This window comes from Rhinopithecus roxellana, chromosome 10, assembly GCF_007565055.1.
Source record: "Rhinopithecus roxellana isolate Shanxi Qingling chromosome 10, ASM756505v1, whole genome shotgun sequence".
NCBI classification, from domain to species: Eukaryota; Metazoa; Chordata; class Mammalia; order Primates; family Cercopithecidae; genus Rhinopithecus; species Rhinopithecus roxellana.
The window spans coordinates 78,160,411-78,178,455 of NC_044558.1; the positions used below are offsets into that span (position 1 = coordinate 78,160,411).

General features: G+C 43.3%; 1 long non-coding RNA gene across 1 annotated transcript in view; it reads left to right on the forward strand.

Moving 5' to 3' along the window:
• LOC115892026 overlaps positions 1–17,514 on the forward strand; it is an 88,695-nt gene extending 71,181 nt beyond the window's left edge. The window contains exon 3 of the long non-coding RNA XR_004059680.1: positions 17,026–17,514. This is a non-coding gene — a long non-coding RNA (uncharacterized LOC115892026). The remainder of the gene's footprint in view (positions 1–17,025) is intronic.
• The last annotated feature ends 531 nt before the right edge of the window (positions 17,515–18,045 follow it).

The following is an 18,045-nucleotide window of genomic DNA, read 5'->3' on the forward strand; positions in this document are numbered from 1 at the left end:
ATTAAAAAAAAAATCTATATTTAAAGGAACCTATTTACCTGTTTTTCTTCAGTTCATAATGTGAAAAGACTACATTGACATGGTAACATTTCCAAGACCCTCAGTTCTACAGGGATGGACTAAATGTTTGGCATCATCTCTCACAAAAGTGTCTTCAACTTGACGGAGTTTATGCTCAGAAATACAGTTTATAGTTTTTACTTTTATTTTTTAAGTTTGTTTTTCCACAAACTTTTTGAAGTCCCCTTATATTCTGAAGAGTTTTCATCCCTTTCAATAGATAATTTTTATATTAAAAGCTTAATGTTCAAGCCAGTGATGTAGTGTCTGTGTCCTGACTGGAGCACGATTGTTAGGAACACGTATGAACACATTCCGCAAATACATGCATTTTCCCACTATGAATTCTTATTTATCTGTTGTATTTAAACATATTTCCCAAGGCCATTCCCAAGTTACATTTTTGATGAATCAAAGAATGATCTTTTTAAAGCTAGACTTAAGCAAGGTAAATACTTGAAAAACATTCCATGATTTAGACTGATGGTTTTGGTACTTTAATGGGACTCAGAAACACCTGGGAACTTCATTTAAAATGTGGACTCCCGGGCTTCCCTCCCAGACTGATGTGTGGGAGAGGGGGTGAACAGGAGCCAGCATTTAAAAAAGTATTTCAAGCGATCATGACGTAAGTTGTTACTGGACCTCAGGCTGATGTTACTGTGAAGTCAAGTGACAACTTTTGTCAGAATCACTTGAAATACGACAAGTCATTCAGGTTCCTGGCATTTTGAACAAACAATTGCACAAAATGCACAAACAAAGCAATAAAAGAATGAAGCACTGAAAGCAGAAATTTACTGGAAAGTACAAAAGTGGAGATTTACTCTGCGGAGTGGGAGCAGGCTCGAGAATCCTGGTTACAGAATTTTCTGGGGTTTCAATACCCTCTTTCCCATTGGTTACTTGGTTACACCCAACTCAATGAAGGAGTGGCCTGGGACCAGTCTGACTGGTTGCAGTAGGTGACCAATCAGAGGCTGAAGTGAAGTTACAACTTTAGACCCCATGCACACGTCCAATTGGTCACAGGAGGGGCCCAATCAGAGGTTGAAGTGAAGTTACAAAGTTACAGCCCTATGCAAACGAAGACTAGGCCTGTGACCAGTATGATTGGTTGTGGGAGGGGACCAATCAGAGGTACTTTCCATTTCTCATCTGCAACACAGAAACGGGGGTCGGGTTGCAAAGGTAGTAGCCTCTGATCCTTTTGTTACTTGAATATGGAAAGGTGGGGTTTTCCTTTTGATTCAGTTCTAGGAAGTCAGCATAAATTGCCCTTAGGTTCCCTGCCTCTAAATCCTATTCTCCTGCTTCACTGAGATATAATTAAAATCTGGATTAATCATTAAATGACCTTCCTGCATAAATGTTTGTTTTTCCACATAATCCTTACAGTTGCCCTGTTAGGTGTCTTAGGCTCGTTTCACTTCTCTGTTGCTCAGAACAGTATCTCCTAGGCAGATGGGTTTGAGAGAGAAACCTGTCCCAGGATTTTTAATTCCAGATCCAATTTCTTTTTCCCACTAAACAACACTGCTTTGCTACCGTACACTAAAACCACCTCTCTGTTCCATACAAATGACACAAATGAACTGTCAGGGAAACAATTCTAGTTTTGTATTTTCCTGATTGTGAAAGTGACTAATGTTTTTGTTAAATGTGGAAAATTACAAGGAATAAAATTTTAAAATATCTATTTTCCCACTGCCTTGAGATAATCACAATTAACTTTTGACCAATTTATTTCTAGTTTCTTCTCTGCATCTATCTTTTTCTCAACAAAATGAAAGCATATTCACTATGGTTACCATTCTTGACATGTTGCCTTTTTAAAGTATACAGCTATATTGGTTAAGTTCAGTGGTTTAAAAGAGCAGTCTTTTTTCTTTTTTCTTTTTTTTTGTGAATCTTTCCTACAGATGATCTAGGTGAGTTCATCCTCGGGACTCAGCTGGGGTGGCTCGTGTCACATGTCTCATGTCCTTCTCCTGGGACAGCAGTTCAGCCCGTGTATCTCTCTCAGGATGATGACAGAAGCACATGAGGGTCAACAGAAATATATGAGACTCCTACAGCTAAGGTTCAGGACAGGCGTGCTGTCTCCTCTACCTACCTGTCATGGGCCAAAGCAAATCACTTTGGAAATTTTAAGTTTCCAAGCGAATCAACAGGGTTGAGCCAAAAGTCAGAGGGGTGGAAAGTATATCCAGTCCTGAGGAGGCTCATTGGTGTATGCTTAGATGGAAGAACTGAGGCCATTTCAGTCTGCTGTAACAATATATTGCAAGCTTTTCTCTCGCGTTACTAATACCTTTCTAAATATGATTTTAATGACATATGATATCTCACCATTCAGCTGACATGCATCATTTGGCTAATCCTTCTATTGTTGGGTATTTAGAATATTTATTTTTATACCATTAACAATGCTGCAGTGAATATCGTTTTACATATTTTTGTTCATGTCTCTGGTTATTTCCTTAGGGTGATTTATTAAAATGAATTACCAGATCTCTTTGCATAAGCAATGTTAAGACAGTTACTAAATATTGACAAAGTTTTCTGGAGCAAGACTGTGTTAATTGACTTTGAAATAGATAGTATAGGAAATGTTCCTTTCACTATACCCTCCCTGACGTAGGATATTACTTTATAAAAAATAAGTCTTTACCAGCTCAATAGGTAAAACATGGTATTTCATTTTAATTCTGAAGTTTTAATTCTGAAGATCTGAGTGTGCTTAGCCATATGTATAAAAATCACTTAGCCATATGTATAAAAATCATGGTTCATGCCTGTAATCCCAGCAGTTTATGAGGCCGAGGCGGGAGGATCACCTGAGGTTGGGAGTTCAAGACCAGCCCAACCAACCTGGAGAAACCTATTTAGTCTCTACTAAAAATACAAAAAAATTAGCCGGGAGTGGTGGAATGCGCCTGTAATCTCAGCTACTTGGGAGGCTAAGGCAGGAGAGTCTCTTGAACCTGGGAGGTGGAGGTTGTGGTGAGCTGAGATCATGCCATTGCACTCCAACCTGGGCAACAAGAATGAAACTCCATCTGAAAGAAAGAAATTACGTGGAGCTTCAGTGTCCAGTCCACATCGTTAACAAGATTTTTCCCTCATTTGTTCATTCATTCAACACCTATCAGTGGGGCACCTCATCTATTCTAGGAACTGGGGATATAGAACAGAAAAAAATTAACAGAAATCCTTGGCTCTGTATAGAAAGACAGTAGACCCAATCTATAAATAAAATATATAGACTGTTAGACAAGTTGCTAAGGAGTAAAATAAAAGCAGAGATGCATGAAATAATATTTTGATGTGTAAAGATTCATTTTTCAGGAAAGTTGCCCTGAAAAAGTCAACTAAAAATGTAAGGAAAGGGTTAAACAAGCCCTGCCAACACCTGGAGAAAGAGCAGTCCAGTAGAGAGTGTGACATGTGCCAAGGTCCTGAGGCAGGAATGGGTCTGGTGTGTTAAAGGAACAGTAGGGAGACCAGTAAGACCAAGGGGAGAAGAGGGAGATAGGTCTGAGAGTAGGAGAGATGGGGAGAGACTGTGTTGAACATGGGAGACCACATTATAGACTCCACTTCTATAAAGGCTTTGACTGTGTGTGTGACATGGTTTGAGAAGAGGCTGATAGACATTTTAACAGGATTACTCTTTTGTCAAGCAAAGGCCAACAAGCAATAAGGGCAAAAGCTGGGGCTACTTTGGAGTGCACTGCAGTGACTGAGGCGAAGCTGACAAGGGCTTGGGTCAGGGAGGAAGCTCTGGAGGTAGAGGCGGTGAGAAGGGTTCAGATTCTCAATTCATGAAGGTAGAGACGAGATTTGCTGATGGATAGATATCATCTTAGGTGTAAGAGAATGAGAGATGAAGATTTTTTTTTTCTTTTAGAAACAGAAAATATAGAGCTGCAATTAATGGAGACCAGAAATCTTATAGGAGAACTGATTTGGGCAAGATTGGAGGGACATTCATCTATGGCAGGGGCCAGAAAGCTAAAGCCATGGACCAAGTCTGGTCCACCATGTTTCTGTAAATAAAGTTTTATTGGACTGATATGGTTTGGCTCTGCGTTCCCACTGAAATCTCATCTGAAATTGTAATCCCCAAGTGTTGAGGGAGGGAGGTGATTGGGTCATGGGAGTGGTTTCCCCCATGCTGTTCTCGTGATAGTGAGTTCGTTCTCATGAGATCTGATGGTGTTGTAACTGTTTGACAGTTCCTCCTTCACTCACTCTTCTCCTCCTGCCGCCTTGTGAAAAAGTTGCCTGCTTCCCCTTTGCCCTCCGCCTTGATTGTAAGCTTCCTGAGGCCTCCGCAGTCAGGTAGAACTGTGAGTCTATTAAACCTCTTTTCTTTATAATGACCCGGTCTCAGGTAATATTCTTTATAGCAGTGTGAAAACAGACTAATACATGGACCACAGCCATGTCTCTTTTTTTATGTATTGTCTATGGCTGTTTTCAGCTACAGCAGAATTTAGTATTAGCGACAGAGGTTCTACGGCTTGTCAAGATATTTATTAAATAGAATAGTCACTATTGGTTCCTTGTAAACGCCTGATCTACAGTACTGACATAATTATTCAATGAACTGAGTTATTTAAAATTTTTAAGTGGGGTCATTTATGAAATTTAAAAGTATTCTATGTGTAAAAATGTGGAAATAATGTTGGATATTGCATTGTGGAAGCATTTATTTTTTTCAGGGAAAAATTGGATTTAGAAAATCATATTCAAACCTGCGTGTCTATATAGGATTTTTTAAATGAATGGCCACAGTTCAGTTTGTGACTGTAGGTCTGTGTGTTCAAATGAGAGAAAAACTATCTCTGTCAAGAATGCCAAATGGGGCCGGGCGCGGTGGCTCAAGCCTGTAATCCCAGCACTTTGGGAGGCCGAGACGGGCGGATCACGAAGTCAGGAGATCGAGACCATCCTGGCTAAAACCGTCTCTACTAAAAAATACAAAACCCCGTCTCTACTAAAAAATACAAAAAAACTAGCTGGGCGAGGTGGCGGGCGCCTGTAATCCCAGCACTTTGGGAGGCCGAGGCGGGTGGATCACGAGGTCAGGAGATGGAGACCATCCTGGCAAACACAGTGAAACCCTGTCTCTACTAAAAATACAAAAAAAAACTAGCCGAGCGTGGTGGCGGCACCTGTAGTCCCAGCTACTCGGGAGGCTGAGGCAAGAGAATGACGTGAACCCGGGAGGCGGAGCTTGCAACAAGCTGAAATCTGGCCACCGCACTCCAGCCTGGGCGACAGAGCGAGACTCCGTCTCAAAAAAAAAAAAAAAAAAACACCAAAAAAAAAAGAATGACAAATGGTTCCTTTGCCTCTCTATGGGCCTCCAGGTTCCTCTGTCAGAAGTAAACTTCCAATTTTCTCTTCAGTTCATTGCAGTAATAGAGCCTGCCACTTTGTATTATATATTAATACCAAAGATCATTTAAAACTTCATCTGATAAAATAACCTGTATAATTTTCTCCTGGTAAAAATGAGAGAAAACATAATGACCACCAAATTAGATAACGGCACCATATTATTGGTAGCTGACTCTAAACTCCTGGCGAAAATGCAGATGAAGAAAGTCACCTGCTTGAGTTTTTCTCCTGGACTAATGCAGAGTATTGAGTCCCTAGAGGTTCACGGGTCACCGTGAGTGACTGCACATTTTCTCAGGAGAGACGAAGAGCAGGGTGCCCTGTGGTCTGAGCTTTGGGGAGGGCAGGGGTAGAGCTGCCTTAGCCTTGCTCTGTGTCTAATCACGTCGTGGGGGCAGCATAGTTTGGAGCTGTGATCTAGACAAAGCAGAGTTCTGACCCCCTCAGAGAGGCATTGTATGATGCAATTCCATCCAAGGAAAATCAAAAGTCACCTTGCAAAAGCCACCTCATCACACTCCCGGGACCCTCCCCATGCCTTCCCTGACAAGAAGAGGCTCCCTCCCTGTGTTCAGCTCACATTCCCAGAACGTCACTGTTTTATCTCCCTAAAAGATTTGTGGCATCTGCTTTTTGGATGATGAGTTAACCTCATGATGTGGATGAACTTCTAGCTCAGTAGCCACTTTGTGTGACTCTACTCGAAATCCATTTTACAGTTTTAGAATATAAAATGTCTCAGTGGATAAAGCCCCAGGGGGATGGCCTGGGGAATCATGAGCACATTCCTCCAGCAGAGGTCAGTGGAGGGGCACAGGGCCATCCAGCCTTGCTGCAGTAGGATCAGGTTCTAGCCCTACCGAGTGGCTGCCCAGCCTAAGCATGTCTGAACACACTCAGGACTGCTGAGTAAGGTTGTGCAAGTTGTGCACTGCCCATGGACATGTTTAAGGCAATGTGATTCTCATCTTAGACATTGTAGATGTATGAATTTGGTAGGACAGCTGTACAAAAGATGGCAAGAAAGTGTCTTGTTCTACCCAAATTGATACATAAGGACACTTTTGTCAGGGATGGAAAAGGCACTATTTTCTAATTTGTATAGGCTCTTTAGGGACTATCTGTATGTCATTAGGGCACAGAATGTGAAAGCCAAAGCTCCCGAGTCCCTAAAGAACCAAAGCTCCCAAGTCCCTAAAGAGTGCAGCTTTTCTGCACTCAATACCCTTTAGGGAACGTACTGTTTCCTGCAGTGGCCCAAAACAGTCATTCATTCAACAACATTTAATGAATGTTAAATGAGACCCCAGTCCAGGGGCTGGGCTGCAGGATGGGATGGAGAGCAAAAGGAACAAGGAGCCCAGTCCCTGTGATCTAACAGAAGGCTGACACAAAGCTACCAAGAACACACTTGACGATGTGAGTGCAATTCTGGCCCTTGTGGTGGTGCAGTCACTACCAGGCCAGGCTCAGGTGTTAGGAGAGCAGAGAGTGGGTGGATGAGCAGATCTGCTGGGGCTGGGGGAAGCTCTGAACATTGAGAGGAACACGGCACCAGAGGCTGGATAGTTCAGGTCTGGTGGGGTCTTAGAAGGAAAGCTGTGAAGCCTGAGGGTCTCCCCGGGTTGAGAAGAATCATCCCAGAAGGTACTATGAGTTTACACAGTGAACAAGCCCAGTGTTAAATAAAACCGAAGCATGTAGAGAGAAAATTGTAATTATCTTTCAACCTTCATGATTAGTAAAGAACAGAGACGCCTTTGGATTCTACTGTGTATTTAATAATTCTAACATTTTCCAGTATCCCTTTTTAACAGACAAATAGTAGCCCTTTGACACAACAGTGAAAGTGAGAGACCCATCACTTTCCTAAAATTAAGGCAATGGCACTAGTTGCACCCCCACCTCCCACCACCTCCATCAACACACACAAAGCAGGAAGGAGTAACAAGATTTATTACATAACAGAGTTTTCTGGGGAGATTAGGGCAGGCTTACAAGCAGCTGCATGCATGTTTTGGAAGCACAGAGGAAGATGGCCAGCTTGGGTTATATGCTGGCTAGGATAGAGCTTTCTTGTGTTACCAGGACATATGTGTTTCAAACATCATGCCAGCACCACAAGAAGCAGTGCATAGGCTTTTTTGCTTGCGGGTTCCGATGTGGGGCAAGGCAGGGAGCGGAAAGAGTGAGGACTGATAGCTTGATAAAAGATTCAGGCTCTTTTGACATCAGTAGTAGTTTAGTGAAAACAAGGATACTTTGGCGGGCCCACTTAACCACCCAGAAAATGATATCTGCTCTTCTGCCAATATTTGGGCTTTCTAAATCCTGATAGTTCATTAAGGTCTGGGGCCAAAGAATATAGGCTGGTCACTGTTGTGACTTCTCAGGACCAAAAATGGCCCAGAGCCTGGATCTGCCCATTTATAAGGAAGTCACCAGCAGTCCTGGCTTTGAAATTCATTTCCCTAAGCACAGGGAGCAGGGGATAGCTGGATTAGAGAACGATGCCCTCATCAACAGTGTCAGACGATGCCCATGAAAGACCCACACAGGCCCTCCCCAGGTGTGGACGAGGGCACTTGTTCTGGGTCCTAAATAGCACTGTAGAATAGTGGATGACGGTGCTTACCCAGGGCAGTTTGGAATACACAGTTGCTAGCTGCAAGGCAAGAGGGTCCTGAGAAGCTTGGGACTATCTCTGTGTCATTAGGGCTCAAAATGCGAAAAGTCAAAGCTCCCGAGTGCCCCTCTCATGCAAAGGTCCTTAGGAAGCTTGTGGGTTACCTGCCAAGATGGAGCTCAGTTTAGAGAGTACTGCTAACTTCTCAAATACAGGCCAGGGCTGCTTACTGCTGCAGAGACATGGTGGGTGAACAGGAACCATTTAACATAAGTGAGTCCCTATATATTTTACCAGGACTAAGACCTCTTCCTCTGAGGAAGAGGCAAAGTAATATTATTACTTATAATAACTATTGCCACTTGTTGAACATGTACTTGAAGCCAGGAACTGTGTTAAGCAGTTCATTAGTTCATGAATTCAAACTTTCAACCAATCTTTGCTATGCATCTACTACATGCCAGACAATAGGTACTGGGCATACAGTGACGAATGGGAGGAGGGAGGAAGGGAGCTGGCCCTGGCCACACAAAGCTGACATTCTAGTGGAGGAGACAGACAATCAGGCAGAAAAATTGATGTGATTTAAGTCTGGTAATGAGATGGGGACAGACGTCATGAAGAAAAGATAGGAGGTAAGGGAGTAGAGAGAGGGTTGGATGTGGGTGGGCTGAAGGACTCTGGAGAGGGCATCTGGGAAGACCTATCGGAGGGAAGTGCTGTTGGTGCTGAAACCTGCACAAAGAAGGATGAGGCATGCCGAGATCTGAGGGTAGAGGGTACCAGGCAGAGGGAACAGCAAACGGAAAGGCTCAGAAGGACATGGATAGTGTGTCTGAGTTTACGTAGACTCTGGCATTTAATCCTCACATTGCTGTAAGAATATGAGCCCCATTTTCAAATAATAAAATGACATCTCGCACAAGGTCACCTGGTTAGTGGTAGGCCCAGAATTCTAGGTCAAGAATGATCCTAAAGTTTGTTCCCTTTGCTACAGTGCTGTAGCGCAGATTGGAAAACAGAGTACGTCTTACTTTTCATTAAGAGAAATAATAATAATAATAATTCCTCAACAGAAATACTTACTGAGAATAGAGAAGAGGCAAGTTCTTGCCCTGGGAAGATTTTGTAATCTTGAGCCAGCCAGACGCCCTCATGGCCTCAGCTTCCTCCTCTGTGTGATGGGGATGCTGGGACCTTCCCTGCTGACCTCCTGGGGACACTGTGGCCCTCTTGACATGAAGGTGGTGTGAACGGCATGGTGGCTGTGGAAGCTGAGTCCCCATTACTTTCAGGATTGGGAGGAGAGTGGCAGGTGTAGTTAGGAGAGGAAATTGCTGGAGTCAATTATGCAGACTGGGGCTCCGGCTCTGCCACGCACAAGAAGGCTGGCTTCATCTGATGGAGACACACATCCTGAATGGCGGATGCACATTAAATGAGGCAGTGGCTGAATTCAGCCCATTCTTGTTTCTGAGTCCACCTGCAAATCAGGAACCTGTGGGCGGCTCCACATATGAGAAAGAACCCGGTGGAAAGGACTGGGAGCTCATGGTTCTAAGTTTGAATCTGGCACTGCCAGTCTCTCTGGGCTCCCATTTCTTGATGCGAGGAAGTCACTCCCAAGTCAGAGGCTGCTGCCAGCATCAGACATGAGGTCAGTGGAGGCCTTGGGGTCAGGGAGGCTGTGCTTTCCCAGTTACAGGAAGTCCTATCTGATTGGTCCAGCTGTGGTCATGTGCCAGACCATGAACCAATCACTGGGGTCCAAGGAATGCCAGGTGCTGATTGGCTGCTGGCTTGGGTCCCTGAAGGCATCTCCGGGGTGGGGTCAGCTCCAGCCTGAAGTGTCAGAGCGAGGTCAGGGATCAAGTTCCCTGGACTGAAGAGAGATCAGATTTTAAGGCCAGTGTTTATCTGACCGTAGGTGTCTGAACATAGCCAGTCTTCATCTTCCTTGAAATTGGTAATAAGTCACTCTTTCCTCTCTCTCTTTGGGGTTATGACCCTTCAAAAATAATTTCCAAAATTTATCAAAACAAATAAGTGTTGAAATTACATCAGCTCTGGACAGCAGTGAGAACCCTGAACATTACCATGTAGATCACTGAGTTCAGTAACTCTCTAACCTTCAGTCATGCTTCTTCTGCCTCCTGATATCAAAAGCAACTCCTTAAATTCAAGTATCAAGTAAGAGGATGGATTTTTCCCCCACTGGTAATAGTATTAGCTCAAATCAAATGTCCGCACTGCTCAACAGGTGCTGCCTTTGCAAAGGAAGTTACCTGACAAGAAATCACTCAGCTGCATTTGGCTTCCTGCTCCCATGTCAGCATAAATACTCTTATTTTCATTCTGTCCCAGACGCTGGCAGAGCCACCATCCATCCCATCATCACAGATGGCCTGGTAGGGTGTTATAAATCAGCTGTCGCGGACCATCAATCCCTTTCCACTCTTCTTTTTAGCCAATGGCACATCCTGGAGAAGTGCCTTTGACAGCATTGGATTGGAGAGAAGTACTTGTTGGAACAGCAAAGTTAACACTCTCATTCCCCATGAAAATGGGCTAATATTATTTTCTGGACTAACTTTTCAAAGGTGCAAATGAAAACTGATCTGGTTTGGCTGTGTCGCCACCCAAATCTCATCTTGAATTCTCACATGTTGTGGGAGGGACCCAGTGGGAGGCAATTGTCTCATGGCAGCAAGTCTTTCCTGTGCTGGTCTCCTAATAGTGAATAAGTCTCATGAGATCTGATGGTTCTAAAAAGAGGAGTTCCCCTGCACAAGCTCTTTTTGCCTGTTGCCATCCATGTAAGATGTGACTTGCTCCTCCTTGCCTTCTGCCATGATTGTGAGGCCTCCCCAGCTGTGTGAATCTGTGAGTCCAATTCAACCTCCTTATTTTGTAAATTACCCAGTCTCTGGTATGTCTTTGTCAGCAGTGTGAAATGGACTAATGCAAAAGCTTTGAGTCCTTCTAAGGTTTATAGGCTAATACGTATTATGATTCCGGAAAGGAAATGAGAGTTGTATTAATGTTCACTGCCCTAAAAATCCTCTATGCTCATCCTCTTCATCCCTTCCTTCTCTAAACCCCTGGCAACCACTGATCTCTTTACTGTCTTCATAGCTTTGCCTTTTCCAGAATGTCATATATTTGGAACTGTATGTTATGTAGCTTTTCCAGGCTAGCTTCTTTCACTTAGTAATATGCATCGTTTCATCCATACTTGGAGACATGGCTTGATAGTTCCTTTCCTTTTAGTGCTCATTATCATTGTCTCGATATACCAGTTTATTTGTCCCTTCACCTACCAAAGGACACCTTGATTGCTTCTAAGTTTGGGCAATTATGAATTAAGCTGCCATAAACATCCCTGTAGGTTTTTGTGTGACCTACATTTTCAACTCCTTTCAGTAAATGCCAAGAGGCACAACTGCTGGGTTATATGATAAGAAAATGGTTAGCTTTGTAAGAAACCACAAAACTCTCTTCCAAAGTGGCTGTACCATTTTCATTCCCACTAGCAATAAATGAGAGTTCCTGTTGCCCGACATCCTCACCAGTGTTTGGTGTTGCCAATGTTTTGGATTTTTGCTATTCTGATAGGTGTGAAGTGGTATCTAATTGCTGCTTTCACTTTCGTTTTCCTGATGACATGTGATGTGGAACATCTTTTCATGTGCTTATTTGACATATCCTCTCTGGTGAGGTGTCTGTTAAGATATTGGGCCCATTTTTTAATTCGGTTGTTTTCTTATCCTTGAGTTTTAATAGTTCTTTGTATATCTGATACAATAATTTTTTTCATACAGGTATTTTGCAAATATTGTCTCCCAGTCTGTGGCTTATTATTTTATTCCCTTAACAGTGTCTTTCACAGAACAGATTTTATTTTAAATTTAATAAAGTGTATTTTATTAACTTTTTCTTTCTTAGATCATTTCTTTGGTTTAATATCTAAAAAGTCATAGGCAAACCCAACATTATGTTGATTTTCTTCTGTGTTACCTTCTAGGAACTTTATACTTTTGCATTTTATATTTAGGTCTGTGATTCATCTTGAGTTAATTTTAAAAAGGGTGTAAAGTCTGTGTCTGAAATCGTTTTTTGCATGTGGATGCTCCGTTGTTTGAGCAACTTTTGTTGAAAAGACTATCATTTTTAATGGTATTTCCTTTGCTTCTTTGTCATAGATCAGTTGACTGTATTGATGTGTATCCATATCTTGGGTCTCTAAGCAGTTCCATTGAGCTATTTGTCTATTATTTTGCCAATACCACACTATCTTGGTTACTGTAGCCTTTTTTTTTTTTTTTTTTTTTTTTTTTTGAGATGGAGTCTCACTCTGTCACCCAGGCTGGAGTGCAGTGGCCAGATCTCGGTTCACTGCAAACTCTGCCTCCCAGGTTCCCGCTATTCTCCTGCCTCAGCCTCCCGAGTAGCTGGGACCACAGGTGCCCACCACCTCACCCAGCTAGTTTTTTGTATTTTTTAGTAGAGGCGGAGGTTCACCGTGTTAGCCAAGATGTTCTTGATCTCCTGACCTCGTGATCCGCCGGTCTCAGCCTCCCAAAGTGCTGGGATTACAGGCGTGAGCCACCGCACCCGGCCTACTGTAGCTTTATACTGACTCTTGAGGTCAAGTTTGTCAGTTCCTCAACTTGATTCTTTTCCTTTAATATTGTGTTAACTATTCTGGGTTTTTTGCCTCACCATATAAACTTTAGCATCAATTTGTGGATATCCGTAAAATAACTTGCTGGCATTTTGAGTGGGATTACATTAAATCTATAAATCAAGTTGAAAAGAACTGACATCCTGACAATACTGAATCTTTCTGTACATGAACATGAAATATCTCTCCATTGATTAAGTTTTTTTCTTCAAAATTTTGTAGTTTTCCTCATAAAGATCTCATACATATCTTGTTAGATTTATATCGAAGTATTACATTTTTGAGAGTACTAATGCAAATAGTATTATGTTTTTAATTTCACATTCCACCTGTTCACTGCTGGTTTGTAGGAAAGTTACTGAAACTTGTATATTAACCTTATATCCTGCAACATTATTATAATTGCTTATTAGTTCCAGTATTCTTTTTTGTTCACTTTTGGTTGATTGTTTCAGATTTTCTACATAGATAATTGTGTCATCTGTAAACAAAGTTTAACTTCTTCCTTCCCAATTGGATTTCCTTTATTTCCTTTTATTCTCTTACTGTGCTAGCTAGAAATTCCAGTATAAAACTGACAAGCAGTGGTGAGGGTGGGCATTCTTGCCTTGTTCCTGATCTTAGAGGGAAACTTCTGGTTTCTCACCATTAGGTATAATGCTAGCTATAGGTTTTGTGTAGGTATTCTTTATTGAGTTGAGGAAGTCCCCCTCTATTCCTAGTATATCAACAGTACTTTTGTGTTTGCAAATTATGAATGACTGTTGAATTTTTTCATATGCCTTTTCTGCATCCGTTGCTATAAGCATGTGCTTTTTTTTTTTTGGAGCCTACTATTACATTAATTGATTTTTTAATGTTGAACCAGATGTGCATACCTAGGATTAATTCCCCTTGACTGTGATGTAGAATTCTTTTTATACTTTGTGAATTTGGTTAACATTTTGTTGAGGACTTTGCATCTATGCTTATGAGACAGATTAGTCCCCTGAGTCTGTGGCCATCAGAAAATCTTGGTGGATATGACAGAGTAGCAGATCCGTGAGGTGCTCCCCTATTTGGGGGGGATGCTCTCCCCAGTGTCCTGTTATTTTGAAGAGGAGCTTCAGTGATGGCCTGGAGCTACTTCAGCCTCAGCTGTACAGTCATAGAACACACCCATCAATAGGCTTTAACTGCACATGCATTCCTTTCATGAAGCCAAAGGTCATTCACTTTTTTCAGTGCTGGAGATTCTCTGACTTGTGAGATGTCAAGACCTTTCTCTCCATTTCTTTGTTCTTGCTTGCTTGCTACTTTTGACTTTCCACCTGCCATTTTCAGTCTGGCTCCCTCCCTGTCGCTCCCTCCCTAGCTCTCTGCCTTTGCCCGTTTGCTTCTCACTAAGCCTCTCTATCCTTATGCTTTTCCTAGTTTATTTCTCAGCTGTTCTCTCTTTCCCTCTCTCTTTCTCTCTGTCTGTTCCTGAATCATTTAAGCTTATATGGTCTCTTTACAAGGATATCTGCTTTCTCTCTCTCACGCTTCCTCCTTCCTTCTTCATCTGTTTTTCTGCATTGCTTTTCCTTCCATCTTGCTCTGCTCTGCCTCTCTCTGTCACCATCCATCCATCCATCCATCCATCTGGCCTGACCAAAGGACTGGGAAGCAGCCAGAGCCTACACCTAAAGCTCTCACTGCTCACTGCAGTCACCAAGGCACCAGCCAGTTCACAGTAAAACCCCACAGAACAGTTTATTCGTATTTAAATAAAGGCATTAATGTGGACTTGAGTTTCAATAGTTCTATGCCTTTCCTCTAGAGTATTTCTCTCAGTGTGGCCATCTAATCAGGTTTAGGTTTTAATTGAACAGCTGTCATTTGCTTGCTGGTTCTGTGGCAACTTGAAGCTTTATTAAATTTTAATTTAGCCAAAATGTATATAAGTAGACTTATTTAAGATAACAAAGTAACAGTTGTAGTTGAGTAGAGCTTCGCTGAAGTGGTCATCCTAAGGCACAAGGAAGGAGTTAGAGAAAATGCTTCTGTAATTGTGATTTACTGTCAGGGCTTGGACGTGTGAATCAACAGGGTCACCAGAATCAGGAGAAGCAACGGGCACAAGAATGCAGAGAACACAGACCCAAATGGAATCTCTTACGTTCATTTCCTGACCCCCAACACACATACACACAATCTTCGTGGAAACAGAGGGCAGGCTGATTTCAAAATCAGGCGTTCTCGTTCCCAGACCCCATACACGTGCCCTCTCTTCTGTTCTGCTTTTCACACACCAGATATCATCCTGGGTTTTCAGCACAGAGATGTCTCATGCCCTTGTGAGGTGTAGAGTCTGTTGTGTCTAAATGGTAAATATCATAAACATAAAAATTATTATATAATTACAATTTCGGTAACAACCATGCAGGGAAATACCTTGAAACCTTGTAATGGGAGTGTCTTAGCTCACACCAAGAGCAGACAGACACGTCATTTTCCTCAGCAGTGGACCTATATGCAGAGATCTGAAGGATGAAAGCACAGCCAGGTGTGTTTATGTGGAGGGCTCTGCGTGTTGTGCTGTCAGAAGAACTAAGAAGATTGCAGTGAGGGACAGAGAGAAGGGAGCAAAACAGAGCTAGAGAGGTGGGCTGGGTACGGATCACTCCATGTCAGCAGGTTTGGATTTTACCTTACGAGAAGCTGAATGCTGTTAACTTGTTTTCAGCTAAAATAAATAATCTGAATTATATATATGTATGTATATATGCAAATATTTAAAAAACCATATTTGTTGTAAGGAGACACAGAGAAATCAGTTGTCCACGTGAGAGATTATGGCTTAATGTGGGAGTTGGTAGAGTGGATGAAGGATGTAGATAGATTCGAGATAAATTATCATGATAAAAACTAAGAACCACCAGGAGATCATCAGAGGAAGAAATAAACTACCACTTTGTGTGTAGAAGTACCTGTGTCACTCAGGAGTCCTTGCTCCCAGGGCTCCCGAGATGGTAGCAAGCCTCGTGTTTCCTGACCTGGGGTTCTTGGCCTCATGGATTCCAAGGAATGGAATCTTGGGCCATGCGGTGAGCTCTATTAGAAGCCCTGGGTCATGGAAGAGAACCGTGGAACCCAGTGACTAGTGTTCAGCTCGATTAGGACGAACCTGGGCACTTAGCCGCACAGGAAAAATGGCAAGCCTTTAGCCCAATCTAGAGTGGCAATGGGCACCTGGCAGGATCAGAGGCACAGTGGACACCCTGCTGGATCCAGAGGGATGGAAGTCAGCGGCAGGTCTGTGACAGCAGTGGTGGATGGCAAGCAAAAGCTCAGCTCCAGCCGTAGCAAACAAGGACCAGAAAAGAGTGCAGTTACAAGATTTAGCAGAGTGAAAACAGAGCTCCCATACAAAGGGAGGGGACCCAAAGAGGGTCACCATAGAGGCTGGAGTGCCTGGGTTTATAGCCCGATCATCGTCCCGCCCCCTGTGCTCTCAGGTGATAGATGATTGGCTATTTCTTTATCTCCTGCTTTTGCCCAACTAGCTCTTTAGTGAGCTCTCTCCACTACCCTATTGGTCGGGTGTAAGCTAAGTTGCAAGCCCGGTGTTTAAAGGTGGATGCAGTCACCTTCTCAGCCAGGCCTAGGGACTCCCATTTGGCCTAGAAAATCCAGTTAGTCCTGTCTCTCACCTGGGTTTGGAGGGAGATCTCTGGGGTTCTGGAGGGGAGGTGGGGTATTGGTGGTCAGCGTGGGTGTGCGGAGGTTTGTAATGTTTGACTCGTTCTCTTCTGTTGCTTCTGCTGTTGTCTTTCCCAATTTAAAATCATAATGACGTCTATGTTCATTATGTTAATAGGCCCAGAAAATAGGTAGTCGCTTCCCAAATGATCCTTGAGCCAAGATTTGAAAAGTACTGAAAGGAACTGGTGTGCTCTGTGTGAGTCTGTGGGGCGGAGGGTGGCGGGGGTGGAGTGAGGCAGAGGGAGCGGAGGTCAGGGAGGGGGAGAATGACCCTGCGCCTGGGGACTGAGAGGACATTCCCACCGAGCGTCAGGTTGGATGATCTCCGTCCGGGATGGAGCGCCGTCCAGTTGCTTGGCACCTTCCGTTCTGTGTGTGCCTCGTAGCTTCATCCCTTCGGACAACTGTCTAAATTGCAGAAGGAGAACGAAGGCGTCGGCAGCTTGGTGGACACCCCTGCCCCCCTGGCCCCCGTGGCGCGCGCTTGCTGATCTGAGCCCTCTCCTCTCCTGTTTAGGACACCGAGGTTTTGAACACCGCCATTCTCACCGGGAAGCCTGTTTCGGTGCCTGTCAAAGTCGTGGGGGTCCAGGAGGATGGTTCTGTGGTCGATGTGTCTGAGTCTGTAGAATGCAAGTCTGCCGATGAAGACGTCATTAAGGTAAGGGGGAATTTATCTACAGTTCTCCTAAGTACTCGCTCAGAGCTTTTTGTCGCCCCTTCTTTTGTCTCCAAGGTCTTGTTCTGACTGAGCGTCCCAGGCTCTGAAGGGCTGGAGGCCAGAATGACCTCACCAAGGAGGAAACAGCTGACGGCAGAGACTCCCTGGAATCAGCAGGCGGCTGCAGCAGGCGGTGCTGCTTCCCTCTCCCTGGAAAGGGGAATCCCTGACCCTTTATCTCCAGCAGAAAGAATTCCCTCCCTCCCTTCCACGTTCCTTGCTTCCCTCGCTCCCCATATGCATGAAATTCGATGACTATTGAAAAACATTCATCCATATGACAACTAACCTAATAAAAGGATTACCCACTGGTTAATCACAGGTGAGGAAATTGAGCCAAGGGACATTTCTGCTGTTTTGTTTGTTTTTTTTTTTTATTCCAATTAGCTGGATTTATGGTCCTAAATTCAGCCAGAAGTCAGCCCGTTTTTGTTTTCCTGTTCTCCGCAGGTGTCTGAACAACCCAATTTAGTGTTTTCATCTATTTTCTTTTTTCTTTTCTTTTTCTAACAGAGACCTCACGGAGAAAGGATTTAAACTTTTGGAATCATCTTTTCTCCTTTAAGTTGCTAAGAGAACCCCCAGGTTCCATCTATTCATTCGTTTTAGATAAATACAATAATGCTGAGCTAAGTTCTTCATGCCATTCCACTGGCTTCTGTTTAGAGGTTCACTGAAACTTGGTTTCCGTCTTAAGAACTTCACGGTAGACAGAAAAGCCTTTAGGGTATTCTCCCATGGTAGAACAGACCTGAGAGCAGCTGATTTGTTCACGTTTCAGATCACAGCTTGATGAAGGCTTCCAGCGAGGCTGTG